We start from the raw sequence: 19,263 nt of genomic DNA, 5'->3' as shown, positions 1-19,263 counted from the left end.
GACAATCATTAAAGAAATCAAACAGGTTCATCCCGATTCCCTTTTAGTTATGATGGACGTTAACAACTTATACACCTCCATTCCACATTAGAGAGGTATTAAGTGTGTTAAACACCACCCGACATTAGCCACATCTGCCTGGATCTTCTTACCTTAGTCTTGTCAAGGAACTTTTTTCTATTCCAGGATACTTTTTACTTACAGAAGCAGGGTACTGCGATAGGTTCTAATGTAGCTCCACTGTATGCTAATTGCTACAGGTCAGCTTTTGAGAAAGAGATAGTATACAGTAACCCACTGTTCAAAACCCACTCCAGAGTATGGAGACGCTACATCGATGATATTTTTAGCATTTGGACCGGGCCCAAGGAAACATTGATGGAATTTTTTGAAATTTTGAATTCTTCCTGGGAGGGTCTTGGTTTTACCATATCATGTAGCACACAATCGATTCACTTTCTTGATACTACGGTCATGAAGGATGAACTTGGTTTCCTGTCGACTGACTTATATGTGAAACCCACAGACAGAAACAGTCTTTTACATTATAATAGTCTCCACCCTCAATCTATTTTTTCCTCAGTACTCAAGTCCCTGTTTCACCGGGTCCAACGCATCGTGAGCGATCCCTCCACACAAAATAGGAGGATCACGGAGATGAGACAGAAATTTTTGGAGAGGGGTTACCCACCAACCGCGTTAGCTCGAGCCCTAGAACCCTCCACTAGAACTTACCATGCCTCTGACAAAGGGATGCCGTTCGTTCATACCTATCATCCAATTGTCTCAATTTTACATAAAAGTATCCGACAACATTGGAACATACTCAAAACTGCTTATCCATCAGTCCCCGAATTCCGGGTCCGGTTCCTGCCATGCTATAAAAGACCTACCAATATTCGTGACATTGGCACTACCTATACCCAACCCAAACAGAGGTTTCTTTCCACACCCAAACATGGGACATTTCCATGTTTACAGTGTCACCAGTGTAACAATATCATCAGGGGTGACACTTTCTATCACCCACAATCAGGCAAACCGTATAAGGTGAAGGATTATTTTACTTGTAACTCTTCTTACGTTGTCTATATCCTGAAATGTCCTTGCAGTCGGGTTTATGTTGGAGAAACCACTCAATGCATAAAAGACAGGATCTCCAAACATAAGTCCACAATACGCTGCAAAAATTTATTGCTGCCGGTTCCTCAACACTTTGTTACAGCCGGTCACTTAGTGTCACAATTGAGGCTCCAAGTCATTGAAAATGTCTACCATTTAAGACTAGGTGGTAACCGCATCCGTCAATTGAAACAAAGGGAAGCCTTTTGGATCTACGAGTTACAATCATTGTCCCCCAAGGGACTCAACAAAGAGTATGATCTCGGTTCCTTCACCTAGATTCATTCCTGACAGCGAATTGTATTTAGACTAGACAGGATACGGACACAACGGACCTACCCACTAGGGACTATTATACCATGAGGTAACTTTTATGGAGACCTCCTATTTTTACATTTCTTACATTGTTTATATATATTGTAATTACGCTACTTTTTCATCTGGAATACTGTTATTATGAATTACTCTGTACCAACTGTCTTATATGACATGATGCTTTCCTTTCCTCATATTTACAAGGTTGTATGCTATTTCACTGGTTATATACTTTGATCATGTCATTTACATTTGTTCTCCTTGTTCTCCTCAGATTCCATCCTAAGTGATGTTCCTTCCTCCGTTCCCTAACCCTCCTGGACTCCTGTTTGTTCTCCTAATGTCCCTCCAGCATGTCATGATCGTCCACACCGCTTTAGAATCACTGTGGAACGCATATTACACTGTGTGGAACGCACTATCGTGTTATTTCCGGTCACGTGACCAGCCTTTTACATTTCAGGACCTTCATAGCGTCATATGACGCTACTTCCTGTTTCTAGGTCCTATTCCCAGAGTACACACATGCCCTATACCCATTACTACTAATGATTAAACGGAGTATAATGACCTCTGACCCCTGTCATTGCCTATTTAAGACCTCTATGGTCTCCAGTCCTCCATAGCACCTTCTGACAAACGGTGGACACCGTGTCCAGCTAACACACTGCTACAGGTAAATTGTACACCTTTTTACTCCCTATAGTGATGGCTCTCATTTAGGTTTTCTTCCCCCATTTTAATCCCTCATATTTGTACTCTACTTATATTCCCAGAACCTACGGAACCTAATAGGCTCATACTTATTTTACGTCCTCTCTCACAACCTGGCATGTTGATTTTTTGGTTTTTGATTCCATTTTTTCTCTTTTTTTCCCCTCCGTATCTCCCCTTTCTCCCATCTTGTTTTTTCCTGAGTGCCAGGTTATTTCTTTATATGACTACGGGCTTGTAACCCTACCTGAGCACCACCTCTACTCCTGGAAGTGCGGTAGTTCCTATCTAAATGTATGAGGCAGTGACGCACACTGAGCGCACTACAACCAGATGTGGCTGAAGCACACCCTACAGCGTGAGCTGCACTCACACACAGAGACCTTGCAGACAGCCGTAAATAGTGCAGATGCAGAGCACTGTACACTAGCGCTGCAAGACAAAAAAAACATCTCTATCTACTCCTATATAGTGTGTTTGGAACCAATGTAGCTGAATATGGATGGAACCACCACACTAATAGGAGAAATCAGGAAAAATGATCAACTAGCAAAAAAGGACAATGTATGATGCTGTGACGCACGCTGAGCGCACTACAACCAGACTTGGCTGAAGCACACACTACAGCGTGAGCTGCACTCACATACAGAGACCTTGCAAACAGCGGTGAACAGCACAGAGAACTGTGCACTAGCGCTTCAAGGCACAGCGCTTTATAAAGTAGCTTGGGTAAAGCAGAATAGAGCAAATAGGTAGCTAAAACTGTCCCTCAGAACAACAGCATCCTATCCCTAACTGAATTCACAGCAGAGTGAGCTCAAAATGGCAGCGGCGGCTTTTATAGTGCATCATGACATCATTTCAGCAGCCAATCACAGCCATGCCATTAGTTAACATGCCTACATGCCTAACAGGATGTGCCCACACTTCTTAGGATCCTCATTGGCTGAATAAAATGAAACTGGCTCATTGCATTATGGGAACTTCCGATTCTGGTATCCGATATACAAAAAGTATCGGAAATAAGTATCGGAATTCCGATACCGCGAATATCGGCCGATACCGCGAATATCGGCCGATACCCGATATTTCAGTATCGGAATGCTCAGCACTACTCTTGACCCTATGTTCTTACAGCAAATGTTAAAACTAAGACCTAGTAAATATAATTGTCCGGACCTTCCATGCCTCTTCTTACCACCGTTGGGTGCTAAAACCCTGGGCTACTTTACGATAAAGTGCATATACAGAGATGTCCTCTACTGTGGAGAGGCCAGAAGTTTCAGTGCTCAGCAGTGATAAGAAGAGGTTCCATAGACCAGACAAGGGACAGTAAGCAGCACACCAGCCTAGTAGGTGAGCAATGAGGATAGTTAGATTTTTTTTTATATTTTGCCAGCCAAACACAGTTTAGCAATTGGCTGCCATCTTACTGTAATTGACGCGGAGTGAGCAAACTTCAGAAGAAAAATTCACCAGCGTCCCAAATAAGGTAAAATCACAGATCTTTATTATATCTTCTTAAAGTAGCAATGAATAAGGGTCATAATTAGAGATGAGCGTTGTTCTACTCGAACTGTTCGCCAATCTCAAATTCGAGCTGTTTTGGGCGATGTTCGAGCCGGTCGGCGAACACGAACAATTTGAGAAAAATTCGGCTGTTCGAGGTTATGTTCGATAACTGTTCGTGCACCAAAATGATAACTGGATTTTTTCTCAGTAATGATGAAAATTAATGTTAATACGCAGTTTGAGTGTACAGCGGGGCGGGGGGAGGGGCAGGGGATGGACCTCTGCAGGAACAATGAAGATCTCCATTTTTTTTTCTCTTTCCCGCATTTGCAGTGGGGAGGTGCAATCTGTCAGCCTATCAGCAGCGCACACGCGGAGCGAAGTGCTTTTTTTCACACAAGCAAGGGCATGTGTGATTGGCAGTGTATGTCACATGTCCTTGCCCTATAAGACCAAGCCATTTTCCCCATCGCCACCATTTTCTCACTGCTGCAGCTGCGTGTTAGACGGCACCGCTGTTGCTGTGTGCGCTATACCTTGTTAATTTCAAGCCAATTTTCGCACAAATATACAGATAGCTTGGGAGTAGGGAATAGTTGTGATTGCAGTCCTTTTAAGGACTAGGTTACAGCATTTCCTACGACTTTTATCAAGCAGGTCTGTGCTCTTAAATAGATAGATTGTGGGAGTAAAGACTAATTGTAATTGGAGTCCTTTTCAGGACTAGGTTACATCAGTTCCTATCAGTTTTTGCCAGGCAGGTCTGTGCCAGTGCTGTGCAAGTTTTTTTCACAGCATTTGGCTGAATCTAGCAAAGCTAATCCTTTTTGGTCTATTGCAGAGTGTGTTAGTCAGTGGAGTAGCCTATCTGTGTTGCAAGATATACCACCTGTGTATAGAATACCAATTATTTTACTGCACCTAGTGAAGTAAAATCTTTTGGGCATAGCATCATTCTATTAGTCCATCTATACTGACCTCCATCAGGTTGCAAATTAAAAATAATTTTTTTCTGCATCTAGCTCTGAAAAAATATTTGGGCTTCTAGCAGTGTGTGGGACTTGGTCTATTAGTCCATCTATACTGACCTCCATCAGGTTGCAAATTAAAAATAATTTTTTTCTTCATTTATCTCTGAAAAAATATTTGGGCTTCTAGCAGCGTGTGGGACTTGTTCTATTAGTCCATCTATACTGACCTCCATCAGGTTGCAAATTAAAAATAATTTTTTTCTGCATCTAGCTCTGAAAAAATATTTGGGCTTCTAGCAGTGTGTGGGACTTGGTCTATTAGTCCATCTATACTGACCTCCATCAGGTTGCAAATTAAAAATAATTTTTTTCTTCATTTAGCTCTGAAAAAATATTTGGGCTTCTAGCAGTGTGTGGGACTTGTTCTATTAGTCCTTCTATACTGACCTCCATCAGGTTGCAAATTAAAAATAATTTTTTTCTTCATTTAGCTCTGAAAAATTATTTGGGCTTCTAGCAGTGTGTGGGACTTGTTCTATTAGTCCTTCTTTACTGACCTCCAGCAGGTTGCAAATTGAATATAATTTTTTTCTGCATCTAGCTCTGAAAAAATATTTGGGCTTCTAGCGGTGTGTGGGACTTGGTCTATTAGTCCATCTATACTGACCTCCATCAGGTTGCAAATTAAAAATAATTTTTTTCTGCATCTAGCTCTGAAAAAATATTTGGGCTTCTAGCAGTGTGTGGGACTTGGTCTATTAGTCCATCTATACTGACTTCCATCAGGTTGCAAATTGAATAAAAAAAATTTCTGCATCTAGCTCTGAAATAATATTTGGGCTTCTAGCGGTGTGTGGGACTTGGTCTATTAGTCCATCTATACTGACCTCCATCAGGTTGCAAATTAAAAATAATTTTTTTCTGCATCTAACCCAGCCAATAGTTTTGGCCTAATACCACAGTTTGGCCACTCAGCTCTGCTCGGTTACCATCCATTGTTTTTTTGTGCAAACAACTCCAGAGTTGTGAATTAGTTAACCACCAAAATGAGTGGAAAAAGGCCTGCTGCTGGTGGAAAGGGGAATAGGCGTGTTGGGAAGGGGAAAAAAGGTTGTGTCCGTGGGGTAGGTGCAGAAGAAAGACCATCTTCCAGCCAAACTAAAATGTCTACTTCTTTTAGCGGACAATGTGATAAGATCCCTTTCTTACGGCCACGCCAATCGCTACAAATTCCAGATGAGGCACAAAAACAGCAGGTGCTTCAACGGATATCAAGTGCTCCTTTAAGTGGGCTCTCCTCCACATCAACTTCAACATCACAAATACTCCAGTCCTCAAAGGTGTCACCCAAATCGCACTTGCTTCCTCACAGCTCCCAAATCTCCAGCTGCCCGTCTGAGTATGAGGTAGAACAGATGGTTGAGTCTGCAGAGCTGTTTACTCATACTATAGCCTGGGAATCAGAGGTCGACTCCAGCGCTTCTGTGAATCCAGACGAGGAAATGATCTGCACTGATGCCCAGAATCTTTATGAGTCGGATCCAGGACCAGACGCAGAAGGTTCTGACCATAATGTAGACCCTCATTCCCAAACTGTAACTCCTGTTGGTGGAGACAATGAGGAAGACGATGATAAGACTCAAATACCTGATTGGAGCGACAACTTTAGTTTTTTGTCAGGGCAGGAACAGGTTGGCTCTGAGGACGACGGGTGTGATAACGCACAGGGTGATGATGATGAGGTCGGAGATCCCACTTACTGTCAACCCACAGTCAGCCAAGAGATGAGGTCAGCAGAGGAGGTGGAGGAAGATGCTAGTGACGACGAGGTCAGGTTGCGCCTTCCTGGACAGAGACGTAGTACTGGAAGCACGTCAACAACTGCATCCTCAAACACAACTCTGCCTCTCACCACAAGTCGTGGTGGCTCTTCAGGTCGCATGGGTGCTAAGCCTTGCATAGCCTGGGCATTTTTTCAGATCGATAAAGATGACCCAACTCGTGTTATCTGTAACATTTGTCAGCAAAAGCTAAGAAGAGGCCAAAAAATACATAGTTTGAGTACTTCATGCATGAACCGGCACATGGACATGAAGCATAAGTTGCAGTGGGAAGCTCAGTGTGCTACAATGCGGCCTAGCCGGCCGGGCCAACCACCGTCTGCCATATCTTGTGCATCCGCGGCCTCTTCATCCTCTGTGACTGGGGGGACAGCAGTCACACCTGTTTTGGGGCGCAGACCTGCCACCTCTTTACCCGCAACAGCCAGCGTGATTGGCAGGTCATCATTTTCTTTGGAGGTGGTAACACCAGCTGGTCTTGAGCGCTGTCCGACATCGATAGCACCACCTTTGGATCAAGGCAACCTAACATGTCCGCCTGCATCTTCCTCACAGACCGGCAGTTTGCCGGGGACACCCTTATCAACCCCGTCTAAGCACAATAGCCAGCCCTCGGTCCCTCAGATGTGGACAAGTAAAAGACCATTTCCTCCTAGCCATGAGAAAGCTAAGAGGTTGAATTTCACCATCTGCAAGCTCTTGGCTACAGAAATGCTGCCTTTCCGCCTGGTGGACACAGAGGATTTTCGAGACCTTATGTCCGTCGCAGTGCCCCAGTACCAGATGCCCAGTCGGCACTACTTCTCAAAGAAAGGTGTGCCTGCGCTCCACCAGCATGTTGCACACAACATCACCGCTTCTTTGAGAAACTCTGTGTGTGACAGGGTGCATTTCACCACAGACACTTGGACGAGTAGGCATGGACAGGGGCGTTACATGTCGCTGACTGGGCACTGGGTAACTATGGTGACAGCAGGACAAGGGGCTGCTGTCCAAGTCTTGCCGTCCCCACGAGTTGTGCGTCAATCCTCTTTATGTCAAAGTTCCTCCACTGCTTCTGCCTCCTCAACCTCCTCTCGGTCTTCCACCTGCACCCAAAGCCTGTCTGGTCATGCCACAAGCTTTCTAACTGCGCAGAAGGGATCCTGCACACCTCCTTACTATGCTGGCAGTAGGGCTCAACGTCATCAGGCGGTTTTTACATTGAAATGTCTGGGAAATGTGAGTCACACAGCTGAGGAGTTGTGGTCAGCTCTGGAGAACCAATTTCATGAATGGTTGTCTCCACTGGACCTGAAACCAGGGAAGGCCGTGTGCGACAATGCTGCAAACCTGGGTGCGGCCCTTCGCCGGGGCAATGTCACACACGTGCCTTGTATGGCTCACGTGTTGAACCTGGTTGTCCAGCAATTTTTAGCCCACTATCTAGGACTAGATGGCCTTCTGCAGAGGGCACGGTCGCTGTGTGCTCACTTCCGCCGTTCGCATCCCGCAGCTCAGCGACTTACATCTCTACAGAAGTCGTTGGGCCTGCCACTTCACCGGCTAAAATGCGATGTGCCTACCCGGTGGAATTCAACTCTGCACATGTTGCAGTGACTGTGGCAGCACCGACAAGCCCTGGTGCAATACGTTCTGACGTATAGCCTGGGCCAACGAGATTCAGAGGTGGGGCAAATCACGCTGGAGGAGTGGTCTCAGATCAGGGACCTATGCACCCTTCTGCACAGTTTTGAAATGGCGACGAAGATGTTTAGTGCTGACGATGCCATTATCAGCATGACTATTCCGGTGATTTACATGCTGGAGCACATGTTAAACAGAATTCGGAGTCAGGTGGTGGCACAAGAGGAGGTGGAGGAAGTAGAGGAGGAGGAGTTGTATGCGGAAGGGCTAACATCTGCAAGGTCCAGACGGTCGGCAGCACCAAGGCGGCAGGCATGTGAGGGTGGGGGAGATGATTTTACCAGGGCGCATGGTAGCAGCCAAACTAGTGAGGAAGGTGCAGGAGCCCAGGAAGAAGTGGAGGACGAACTGATGGAAGACTCATCAGATGAGGGAGACCTTGATCACATTTCTGTTGTGCGAGGTTGGGGGGAGAGGACAGAGGAAGGAAGCATGATTGTTACCTCGCCACCAACACAACAGGGACTTGGTGCTCCTGGATGCGCAACACACATGAGTGCCTTCTTGCTGCACTACCTGCAACATGACCCTCGAATTGTGAGAATTAGAAATAATCCTGACTACTGGGTTGCCACACTGTTAGATCCCCGGTACAAAAGTAAATTTGCAGAAATTATTCCTGCCATAGAAAGGGATGCACGCATGCAGGAGTATCAGCAGAGACTGTTGCAGAATCTTACATGTGCTTTTCCACAAAATACCAGTGGTGCACGTAGTGAATCTCACAGTTCCAACTTGCCAACCGTGGGACCGTCAAGTGTTCAGCACTCAAACCGTAACAGAACCACAGTATCTGCTGGTAACATCAATTTTGCGGAATCATTTCACCACTTTTTTAGCCCATCCTTTGCAAGGCCACAGGAGACAAGAAGTCTGACACATAGTCAACGCCTAGAGACGATGGTACAGGAGTATCTCCAAGTAAACATTGAAGCCACGACTGTGTCACTGGACCCTTGCTCTTTTTGGGCTTCCAATCTGGATAAATGGCCGGAGCTAGCCACTTACGCCTTGGAGATCTTGTCATGCCCCGCAGCCAGCGTTCTGTCTGAACGTGTGTTCAGCGCTGCTGGTGGTGTGCTGACAGATAAGCGCACGCGGCTCTCCACTGATAATGTAGACGGACTCACGTTCATAAAGATGAACAAATCATGGATCCGAAACGACTTTTCTACCCCTGTGTCATCCTGGGGAGAGTAAAAGCTTGATGATTGGTTAAAATCACCCTACCAACTGTTTTAAGCTTTCAAATTACTAATCATGTTTATCTGTATCTTGACTGGAAAATAATTTGGGCTTTGTAGCAGTGTGCAGCACTGATCCTATTAGGCCATCTATAATAAGCTTCACCAGATTTAAAATTAAAAATAATTTTTAGCTGCATCTAGCCCGGAAAATAATTTTGGGGCTCCGAGATGCGCAAGACACATAAGTGCCTTCTTGCTGCACTACCTGCAGCATGACCCTCATATTGTCAGAATTCGAAGTAATCATGACTACTGGGTTGCCACACTCTTAGATCCCCCAAAATTTTCGATCAACCTTTTCATTTTAATAAAGACCAAAAAAATGGTCATTTTTGAAATTATAAGCATTAGCAGGTTGTTAGAAACTGAAATCAAACAGTTTTCAACTCAAAACTTTATTCTAGGTGATGTTACATTTTCACATAGGACCCCTTGTTCGAAAGGAGCTTCTGAACTCTCTCGTCCATTGAATTTGTCAGGTTTTGGATGGTTTCTGCTTCAATTGTTTTGCATGAGGACAGAATACCCTCCCAGAGCTGTTGCTTAGATGTGAACTGCCTCCCGCCATCATAGACACTCCTTTTAATGATGCTCCAAAGGTTCTGAATGGGGTAGAGGTCAGGGGAGCATGGGGGTCACACCATAAGTTTGTCCCCTTTTATGCCCATATCAGCCAGAGATGCAGATGTTTTATGTGCAGCATGAGATGGTGCATTATCATGCAGAAAAATGATCTTGCTGTGAAATACACGGTTCTTCTTCTTGAACCATGGCAGGAAGTGCTGTTTGAGAAAATCCACATACATTATGGAGTTCATCTTTAGCGCCTTCAGGGATCCTAAAGGGGCCGACAATCTCTCTCCCCATGATTCCAGCCCAAAACATTACTCCACCTCCTCCTTGTTGGCGCTGTAGCCGTGTTTGCGTGGGGTGTCCATCAACCAGCCATCCTCCACTCCATTCATCTGGACCATCGAGCGCTGCACGGCACTCATCCGTGAACAAAACAGTTTTGAAATCAGTCTTCATGTAATGTTTGGCCCACTGGAGCCCTGGAGCCTTTTCTGCTTGTGTGAAGTGGATAGAGGAGGTCGACAGGATGGCGTATGCACAGCTGCAAACCTCTGAAGGACCCTGCATCTTGTTGTTCGGGGGACGTTGGAGGCACAAGCAGCTTCAAAAACTTGTCTGCTGCTATGACAAGGCTTTTTTGCCGCTGCTCTTTCAACCTGACGTAATTGCCTGTAGGAAAGAGTCCTCAATTTGCCCTTATCAGCACGCACACGTGTGTACTGTGAATCAGCTACATACTTCTTGATTGCCAAGACACTTCATCCTGATCATCGCACAATGTTGATTGTAGTCATGCCTTGACCTAAACACTCCACAATTTGTTGCTTCTCAGCAGCCGACACATCCTTTTTCTTTCCCATTTTGGCAGAAAATGTAGGCTGCTTAATAATGTGAGAGAGCCTTCTTAAGTAGTCTTGCCTTTCATTGGACACACCTGCCAAACTAATTAGCACAGGTGTCTGCAATTGCTTACAGTGATATAAAGAGCCCTGACACACATCACCATCAATGAGTTTAACTGACAAACAAACAAATTCTTCCCTTATCACTCCTAAACACTTTTTGCATAATAATTTGGAACGCGGTGTACATGTGCTTTTCCACAAAACACCAGTGGTTCACGTAGTGAATCTTACAGTTCTAACTTGCCAACCGTGGTCTGTATGAAATTGTTCAATAAAGGGCCCAAAATTAAGATAACATAGATGGGAGAGGTCTCTATGAATAGGAATTCCTAAGTATTTGATACCCTGTGAGGGCCAGGCAAAGGGAAAGTTGGACTGGATGGAATCCTATATGGATTTAGGGAGGGAGACATCGAGGGCCTCAGACTTCGCTGCATTGATTTTAAAATTTTACCATGTAACAAAGTGATCTATTTCAGCCATAACAGCAGGGATGGATATATGTGATTGAGTGATATATACTAGGACATCATCAGCAAATAGAGAGCACTTGTACTCGGTGCCTCCCACCTCAATCCACCTAATATTGGGGTTATGGCGAATTGATGAGAGCAGGTGCTCCGTCACTAGGATGTATAAGAGAGGGGACAGAGGACATCCCTGCCTTGTCCCATTGGTGATTGTGAAAGGTGATGAAAATGTTCTGACGCACCCCCTGGGCCTTGGGACACCCGGAGCCGGACCCTTTTTGGTGGATGCTGGTGGTTGTAGTCTTCGTGGCGGCGATCCGGTTCCGTGGCTCAGGGCGGTCAAACCAGTGGCGGAACTATTTATGTGGTTTTGATGTTTAAATGTCCGACTACGCCACCCGTGGATTGCGGTCAGAGTGAACCGCCGCTACAGGGCAGACCGCTAAGGCTGGTGTTGTGGGTGCAGCAGAGCGTAGCATAACTCCCCAAGGGAGGAGTATAGCCTCAGGGCAGTGTATGCGGAGGATGGGGGTGATGGTGCAGGGCAGCAGCAGTAACGACACGGAGTCAGTGATGCAGTTCAGGGCCTTTACTCACAGTTCTTATTATCCAGACCACGTCTGCAGGTAACGGCTGCCCACATCGTACTGTGCTCACCAGGTGAGGGGCTCAGACAACTCCCAGATAACTTTGGAGCGCTTCACAGGACCCCCTTTGTGTGTCCTTTGTCTGGCCTTTCTTACCAACCCTTCTGTCCGGCTGCCTCGGGCCTCCTCTTGGTAAACTTGGCGCCAGTTTCCCTGACCCTATGTGGTGCCTACCTAGCGGGTGGAGCAAGGGGCTGCGCCACATAAAATGTCAGAGCCTCCGGTTTCTAGCTGAGGGTCGTTTCCTGCCTCCACTAGTTCGGGGACCGGTCTCCCCCTTTGGCCTGACCCCTCCACGCAGGTGGATTCGGGCGTGCGGTGGCGACTCGCCCGTCCGCACCCCTGGGATCCCTTCATTCCTCGTTCCTGGAGCCTTCTCCACTCCTCTTCCTTCCTTCTCCCTCTTGCAGGCCTGGGCCTCTGTTACTAGGCCCGCCTCCGGAGCAGAGCTCATGCAGAGCCCCTGCTCCCTGCCACTTCTGCTCAGACTTCTCTGCACTGAACTAAGATGGTGCCCACCTTTTATACTCCCTTCTCAATGCACCCAGGAACTGCTTCCTCCCTGCTCCTGCACTGCAGGGTTCCCCTTCCTCAGTGTTCCCTCCCCCCACTCCAGCCAGGGACAGGGACTGTCGTGCCCATCTCAGGGGCATATTGGTCGCCCTGCCCCACGGCAATGTGGTGTAATGCATGCATTTGTCGGGTCCTGATCCACACTCCATCCTTATCTGAGAGTGAGATATCACACCTCTGGGTGAGGTGCAATACGTCTGTAGCAACCGAGCCCTCGGTGCTACAGTTCCATTTATCTTCAGCCTAGGTGACGTATTGTGATACAGGGCCGTGATTTTGGCTATAAAAGGGTCCCCTAGACCCCTACCCCAAGCTTTTTAAGAGAATCATATATGGCGTGCCAGGAGACTCTATGGAATGCTTTCTCAGCATCCAACGAGACTATCTACTTACAAATTTTTAACTGCATCTAGCCCAGGAAATACTTTGTGCCTAGTAGCAGTGTCTGCTAGTCAGCGGATTATCCCGGCTGTTAAGCAAGCTACACCACCTATAGTTTGGACACTTAATTTTTTCAAAGAAATGCTTCGGGACCACGGGATACTCAGTGAAGAGCATCAGGAGGCACCCCAAGGCATAGGGGCTGGGACTGGCACTAGGATGCCTTGCGGTGGACAGCCGAGCTCGATCCTTATAAAAGCTTTTTAACTGCAGCAGCTTTAGTGGACGCTACTGGAGCTGGAATTACGCGGCTGCTGGCATGAGACTTGCCCTCCAATAGATCCTTGTAAATGGATTTAAAGTGTATTCATTCAAATTAGAGGGACAATTTAAATTAAAAAGCTTAGAGCTGCCTCCACCACAGGGGTGCTCTCTCGACCCACCAGCGGACAGGCACCAGTATTGGGAGAGGGGGGCTGGCCGTCAGGGTTCACCGCGGCTCTGGCACAAACCCGGCGACACGGAGGTGGCACGGGCAGGAGCGGACTGGCCGTCTCGGCTTCTCACTTTTTGGATTTTAGAAGGGCATGACATGCCTATATCTGTGTCTCCCCCTCCTTTTACTCCTCCACCTCTTTTCTTTTCGCATGACTATATGTACTTGTCACTTTTCCATGTGTTAGTTGTGTCTTCTGAGCAGTTTGTCAGCTTTTGGACACCTTTGAAGGTGTTTTCTATGTGTTTCTATGTGTTTTTGTTTGCCTGCCATTGGTTTTAACGGTGTTCGAAGGTGTTCGACGAACAGTTCGACGAACAGTTCGGCGAACACACGGGTGTTCAACGAACCGAACCGAACTCGAACACTACGGGGGTGGCTCAACACTAGTCATAATGCCTCGGCACACATAATTAGATGATTCTGATTCTATTTGTCCTCTTTCTGCCATATAGTTCATTGCTATTTTCAGAATAAATAATAAAGATCTGTGATTTTTCCTTATTTGGGGCGCTAGCAAATTTTTCTTCTGAAGTTTGCTGGTTCTGCTGCCAGCCATGCAGTCAATACTCCCAGGGTGAGCTAACTATTTTCTTTGTATATTTGGCATGGAGTGAATTACAAAACTCCATGTTCTGGAGAATTCAATTGCACTCAAATAAATCCGCCCATCTCTAATAGCAACAGAAAACAGCACAGTTAGCACATAATATTACACTTTAATCCACACAAGAAATAAGACATCACAAGATAATTTTGTGTTTCTGTTGTCTTTGAGAAAGACTGAGTTAGAATAAAAAAAGATGTGTTTGTTTAATATTAGGTAAGAATTAATGTTTTATCCACAAAATTGATATTTGTTAAAAATCTTAAAAGCATTCGACCTTTATTAGTCACCAAACTTCTTATAACAATAAGCAAAACATTTTGAATAAGGATTTATAATTGTAGAAAATACTATTTGTAAATTATTTACATAATGTTAAACAGTGCAATTAAATTACTCATTAGTAATTCATGATAAATTAATGCTGTAATAACCTTGGTTTGATTAATAACTAACTCTGACTTTTAATTGTCCTTTATATTTGCTCTGTAAAGATTTTTATGAAGGTCAAAGATGATAAATGACAACAAGAGAGAATTAATTTGCAGGTGCAACAAGTTTTATGTAAATTAACATGAAGACATGTAAGCCTTGTCACCCAAGGACAGGAGCAATATTGCATTACCGTTTCTGTCAATTTCCTCACTTAATCTGCCCTTCAAACTGTTGTGTATTCACGTAAATTAATGTATATTTTGAATTCCTCAAGGGTAAAAAAGTTAAATATATTGATTACATTTCACTAACATCACTGTTAAACATTAGAACCTGTAGGAAATGTCAATCATTTATAAAATGAATCAACAAATTTTAGAATACAGAATGTTTCACATTTCAAAATTGTCCTAAGCTAAGAATGAAATTTTCACTGTATTATTATGTGTTATTTATTTTCAAGCTCTAGGATGAATATTTAATTCATATTTATATATGTATATTTTCAGATACTTATCTATAAGGCTCATTGTAAATTTGTAGGCAAAGCTCTAGCTCTGAGAGAGAGAGACCAGAATCAACTGAAGTCGGGCTCCCCACTGTCTCATCAATTTGATTGCTGTATTAGATTTCCTGCTTTGAGCTGGAAGATACCATTGTCAATGGGGAAGGTTGGTAGTGTGCAGCATTTAAACACAGGAGAGACGTGTGCTGTTATTTCATGATGAATGTTTTTATACAAAAAACAATGTAAGATGGACTCCTTTATATTATGAAAGGTAAACCTTACAGCCTTTTTCCTCTAAGGAGCTGAGTAGTAAGAGACTTTACCATCTACAAGAATTAGTTGTGACCTCCTTTTAGTAGATTAACCATGTAGAAAAAAACTATGTCCTCCTCTAGTAAATTTACCATTTAGAAGCAGCTGTGTCATAGTACTTTATCTGGGCTCCATATTACAAATGGCTGAAAAATTACAATATTCTGAATGGAATAAATCTCATGCACCAAGTGGGATCGGAGGAAAATTTCAGCCTGACTTGAGTTTTAAAGATTTGCTACTCATTGTCTTTTAATTAAAGAGATGGTCCACTGCTGTGTATAATTCACCCATCGATTTAAATCGATTTAAATAAGTATTTTTGTAAATACCTTATGTTGCTGATGTCATGTCAACTTCTATATTTCCTTGATTCACCTAGGCGATACCCAGTTGCAAGGACCCCCCCGATTGACTAGGCTGTGGGCTGTGTTTCACTGCACATCACAGCCCAGTATCCAGAGTGAGCTTTCCCTATCTCCTCTACTTTTATTGTTCGCAAGTGCGCACTGGATACTGGGCTGTAATGTGCGGTGAAACACCGCCCACAGCCCGGTCAATTAGAGGTGGTGCGTGTGACTGAGTCTAGCCTGTGTGACTTAAGGAAGTCCGAAAGTTGACGTAACATCAGCAGATGTAAGCGGCGGCTGCTGCCGGGGTCACGTGATGCAAACTGAGCGAACAGCGATAGCGCTGCTCACTGGCACATATGGCAATATAAGATATTTACCTAAATACTTATTTAGAAGGTTTAAAATGATGGACAAATTATACATTGTAGAAGACCACCTCTTTAATTCCCCTTGCATGTGAAAAGTTTAGGTGAATTTATGAAGAAAAAGAGAGGTTGAGTGATGTTCTTGTTGCATTGGACCAATGGCTTATCAAAATGAAATAAAAATATTAAATTAAACAAACAAATTAATGAGTACACCGTAAATCCTGTGGATTGCAACAAAGGGCTCAATTTACCATAAAAATGCTTTAGAGTCCCACCTACCCAACAGTTGGTATCTTTCATAGGAGATAAGATTTGTTTGATATTTCCTGCACTCCCAAATCTGATCAAATTCTTGCTCATCTCCACTGCACCTCAAAAACATAAAAAAATCTGACCTTTTCTTACCTTTTATTTTACAAAAACTCTTACTGTTGTTTGATTCATTCAAGTCTGGAGTACTGCAATTCTCTATAGGTCTCTCTTTCATTAAATCCCTTTCTCTCCAATCTATTCTGAATGCAGCAGCCATGGTCATATGTCTGTTGATCTGTCACCTGTTACATCGATGCCTCCACCCTGTGCCAGTCATTGCACTGATTGCTTAAATACTACAGAGTCCATTTAAACTGATCACTCTCATGCACAAAGTTATTTATCATCCTGCACCACCCTACATCTCCTGGCCTATCTCCTCACCCCACTAATATACAGGTGCTTCTCACAAAATATGACTATCATCAAAAAGTTAATTTATTTCAGTTCTTCAACACAAAAAGTGAAAATCATATATTATATAGAGTCATTACAAACAGAGTAATCTATTTCAAGTGTTTATTTCTGTTAATGTTGATGATTATGACTTACAGCCAATGAAAAGAAAAAAGTCATTATCTCAGAAAATTAGAATACTTTATAACAACAGCTTGAAAAATATTTTTAAAATCCGAAATGTTGTCCTACTGAAATGTATGTTCAGTAAATGCACTCAATACTTGGTCGGTGCTCCTTTTGCATCAATTACTGCATCAATACAGCGTGGCATGGAGGCGATCAGCCTGTGGCACTGCTGAGGTGTTATGGAAGCCCAGGTTGCTTTGATAGTAGCCTTCAGCTCGTCTGCATTGTTGGGTCTGGTGTCTCTCATCTTCCTCTTAACAATGCCCCATAGATTCTCTATGGGGTTAAGGTCAGGTGAGTTTGCTGGCCAATCAAGCACAGAGATACTGTTGTTTTTAAACCAGATATTGGTACTTTTGGCAGTGTGGACAGGTGCCAAGTCCTGCTGGAGAATGAAATTTCCATTTCCAAAAAGCTGGTCAGCAGAAGGAAGCATGAAGTGCTCTAAAGTTTCTTGGTAGACGGCTGCGCTGACTTTGGTCTTGATAAAATACAGTGGACCTACACCAGCAGATGACATGGCTCCCCAAACCATTACTGATTGTGGAAACTTCACACTAGACCTCAAGCAGCTTGGATTTTGTGCCTCTTCACTCTTCCTCCAGACTCTAGGACCTTGATTTCCAAATGAAATGCAAAATTAAATTTCATCTGAAAACAACACTTTGGACCACTGAGCAACAGTCCAGGTCTTTTTCTCCTTGGCCCAGGTAAGACGCTTCTAGCGTTGTATATTGGTCATGAGTGGCTTGACACAAGGAATACAACACTTGTAGCCCATGTCCTGGATACATCTGTGTGTGGTGGCTCTTTTAGCAATGACTCCCGCAGCAGTCCACTCCAAGTGCCTCTCCCCCAAATTTTTGAATGGCTTTTTCTTAACAAACCTTTCAAGGCTGCGGTTATCCCGGTTGCTTGTGCACCTTTCTTTACCACACTTTTTCCTTTCACCTTCTATTAATATGCTTGGATACAGCAGTCTGTGAACAGCCAGCTTCTTTAGCAATGACCTTTTGTGGCTTACGCTCCTTGTGGAGTGTGTCAATGACTGCCTTCTGGATAGCTGTCAAGTCAGCAGTCTACCCCATGATTGTGGAGCCTACTGGAACAGACTAAGGGACCTTTTCAAATACTTTGGAAGCCTTTGCATGTGTTTTTTGTTAATTATTCTAATTTACTGAGATAATGACTTTTGCGTTTTCTTTGGCTGTAAGCCATAATTATCAACATTAATAGAAATAAACACTTGAAATAAATCACTCTGTTTGAAATGACTCTATATAATATATGAGTTTCACTTTTTGAATTGAAGAACTGAAGTAAATTAACTTGATGGTGTTCTAATTTTGTGACTGTTTCTTGCTCTTCCTTCCTAAATTTTCCTCAGAATCTGGTCCTTTCTCTCATTTGTTTCCAGTACTCTCATTTGTTTCCAGTAGCACTTTGTATCTGTAATTATACAGATACTTACTGATTCCTGTTTCATGTAACTTTATTTGAGTATCCCGATTTATTTATCATACTGATGACTGGACCATACATGACAAGCACTTTTTACCTTATGTGTCCCAACTATTACCTCATAACTTGTAAGTAGAGATGAGCGTTGTTCGACTCGAACTGTTCGCCAATCTCAAATTCAAGCTGTTTTGGGCGGTGTTCGAGCCGTTCGGCGAACACGAACGATTTGAAAAAAATTCGGCTGTTCGAGGTTATGTTCGATAACTGTTCGTGCACCAAAATTATAACTGGATTTTTTCTCAGTAATGATGAAAATTAATGTTAATACGCAGTTTGAGTGTACAGCGGGGTGGGGGGAGGGGCAGGGGATGGATCTCTGCAGGAATAATCAAGATCTCCATTTTTTTTTCTCTTTCCCGCATTTACAGTGGGGAGGTGCAATCTGTCAGCCTATCAGCAGCGCACACACGGAGCGAAGTGCTTTTTTTCACACAAGCAAGGGCATGTGTCATTGGCAGTGTATGTCACATGTCCTTGCCCTATAAGACCAAGCCATTTTCCCCGTCGCCACCATTTTCTCACTGCTGCAGCTGCGTGTTAGACCTTGTTAATTTCCAGCCAATTTTCGCACAAATCTACAGATAGCTTGGGAGTAGGGAATAGTTGTGATTGCAGTCCTTTTAAGGACTGGGTTACAGCATTTCCTACGACTTTTATCAGGCAGGTCTGTGCTCTTAAATAGATAGATTGTGGGAGTAAAGACTAATTGTTATTGCAGTCCTTTTCAGGACTAGGTTACATCAGTTCCTATCAGTTTTTGCCAGGCAGGTCTGTGCCAGTGCTGTGCAAGTTTTTTTCACAGCATTTGG

Source organism: Phyllobates terribilis, unplaced genomic scaffold (genome assembly GCF_046119375.1).
Source record: "Phyllobates terribilis strain yellow unplaced genomic scaffold, ASM4611937v1 Scaffold_3__8_contigs__length_932513732, whole genome shotgun sequence".
In the NCBI taxonomy this organism is placed as follows: Eukaryota; Metazoa; Chordata; class Amphibia; order Anura; family Dendrobatidae; genus Phyllobates; species Phyllobates terribilis.
Note: the sequence above shows the minus strand (reverse complement) of the source record.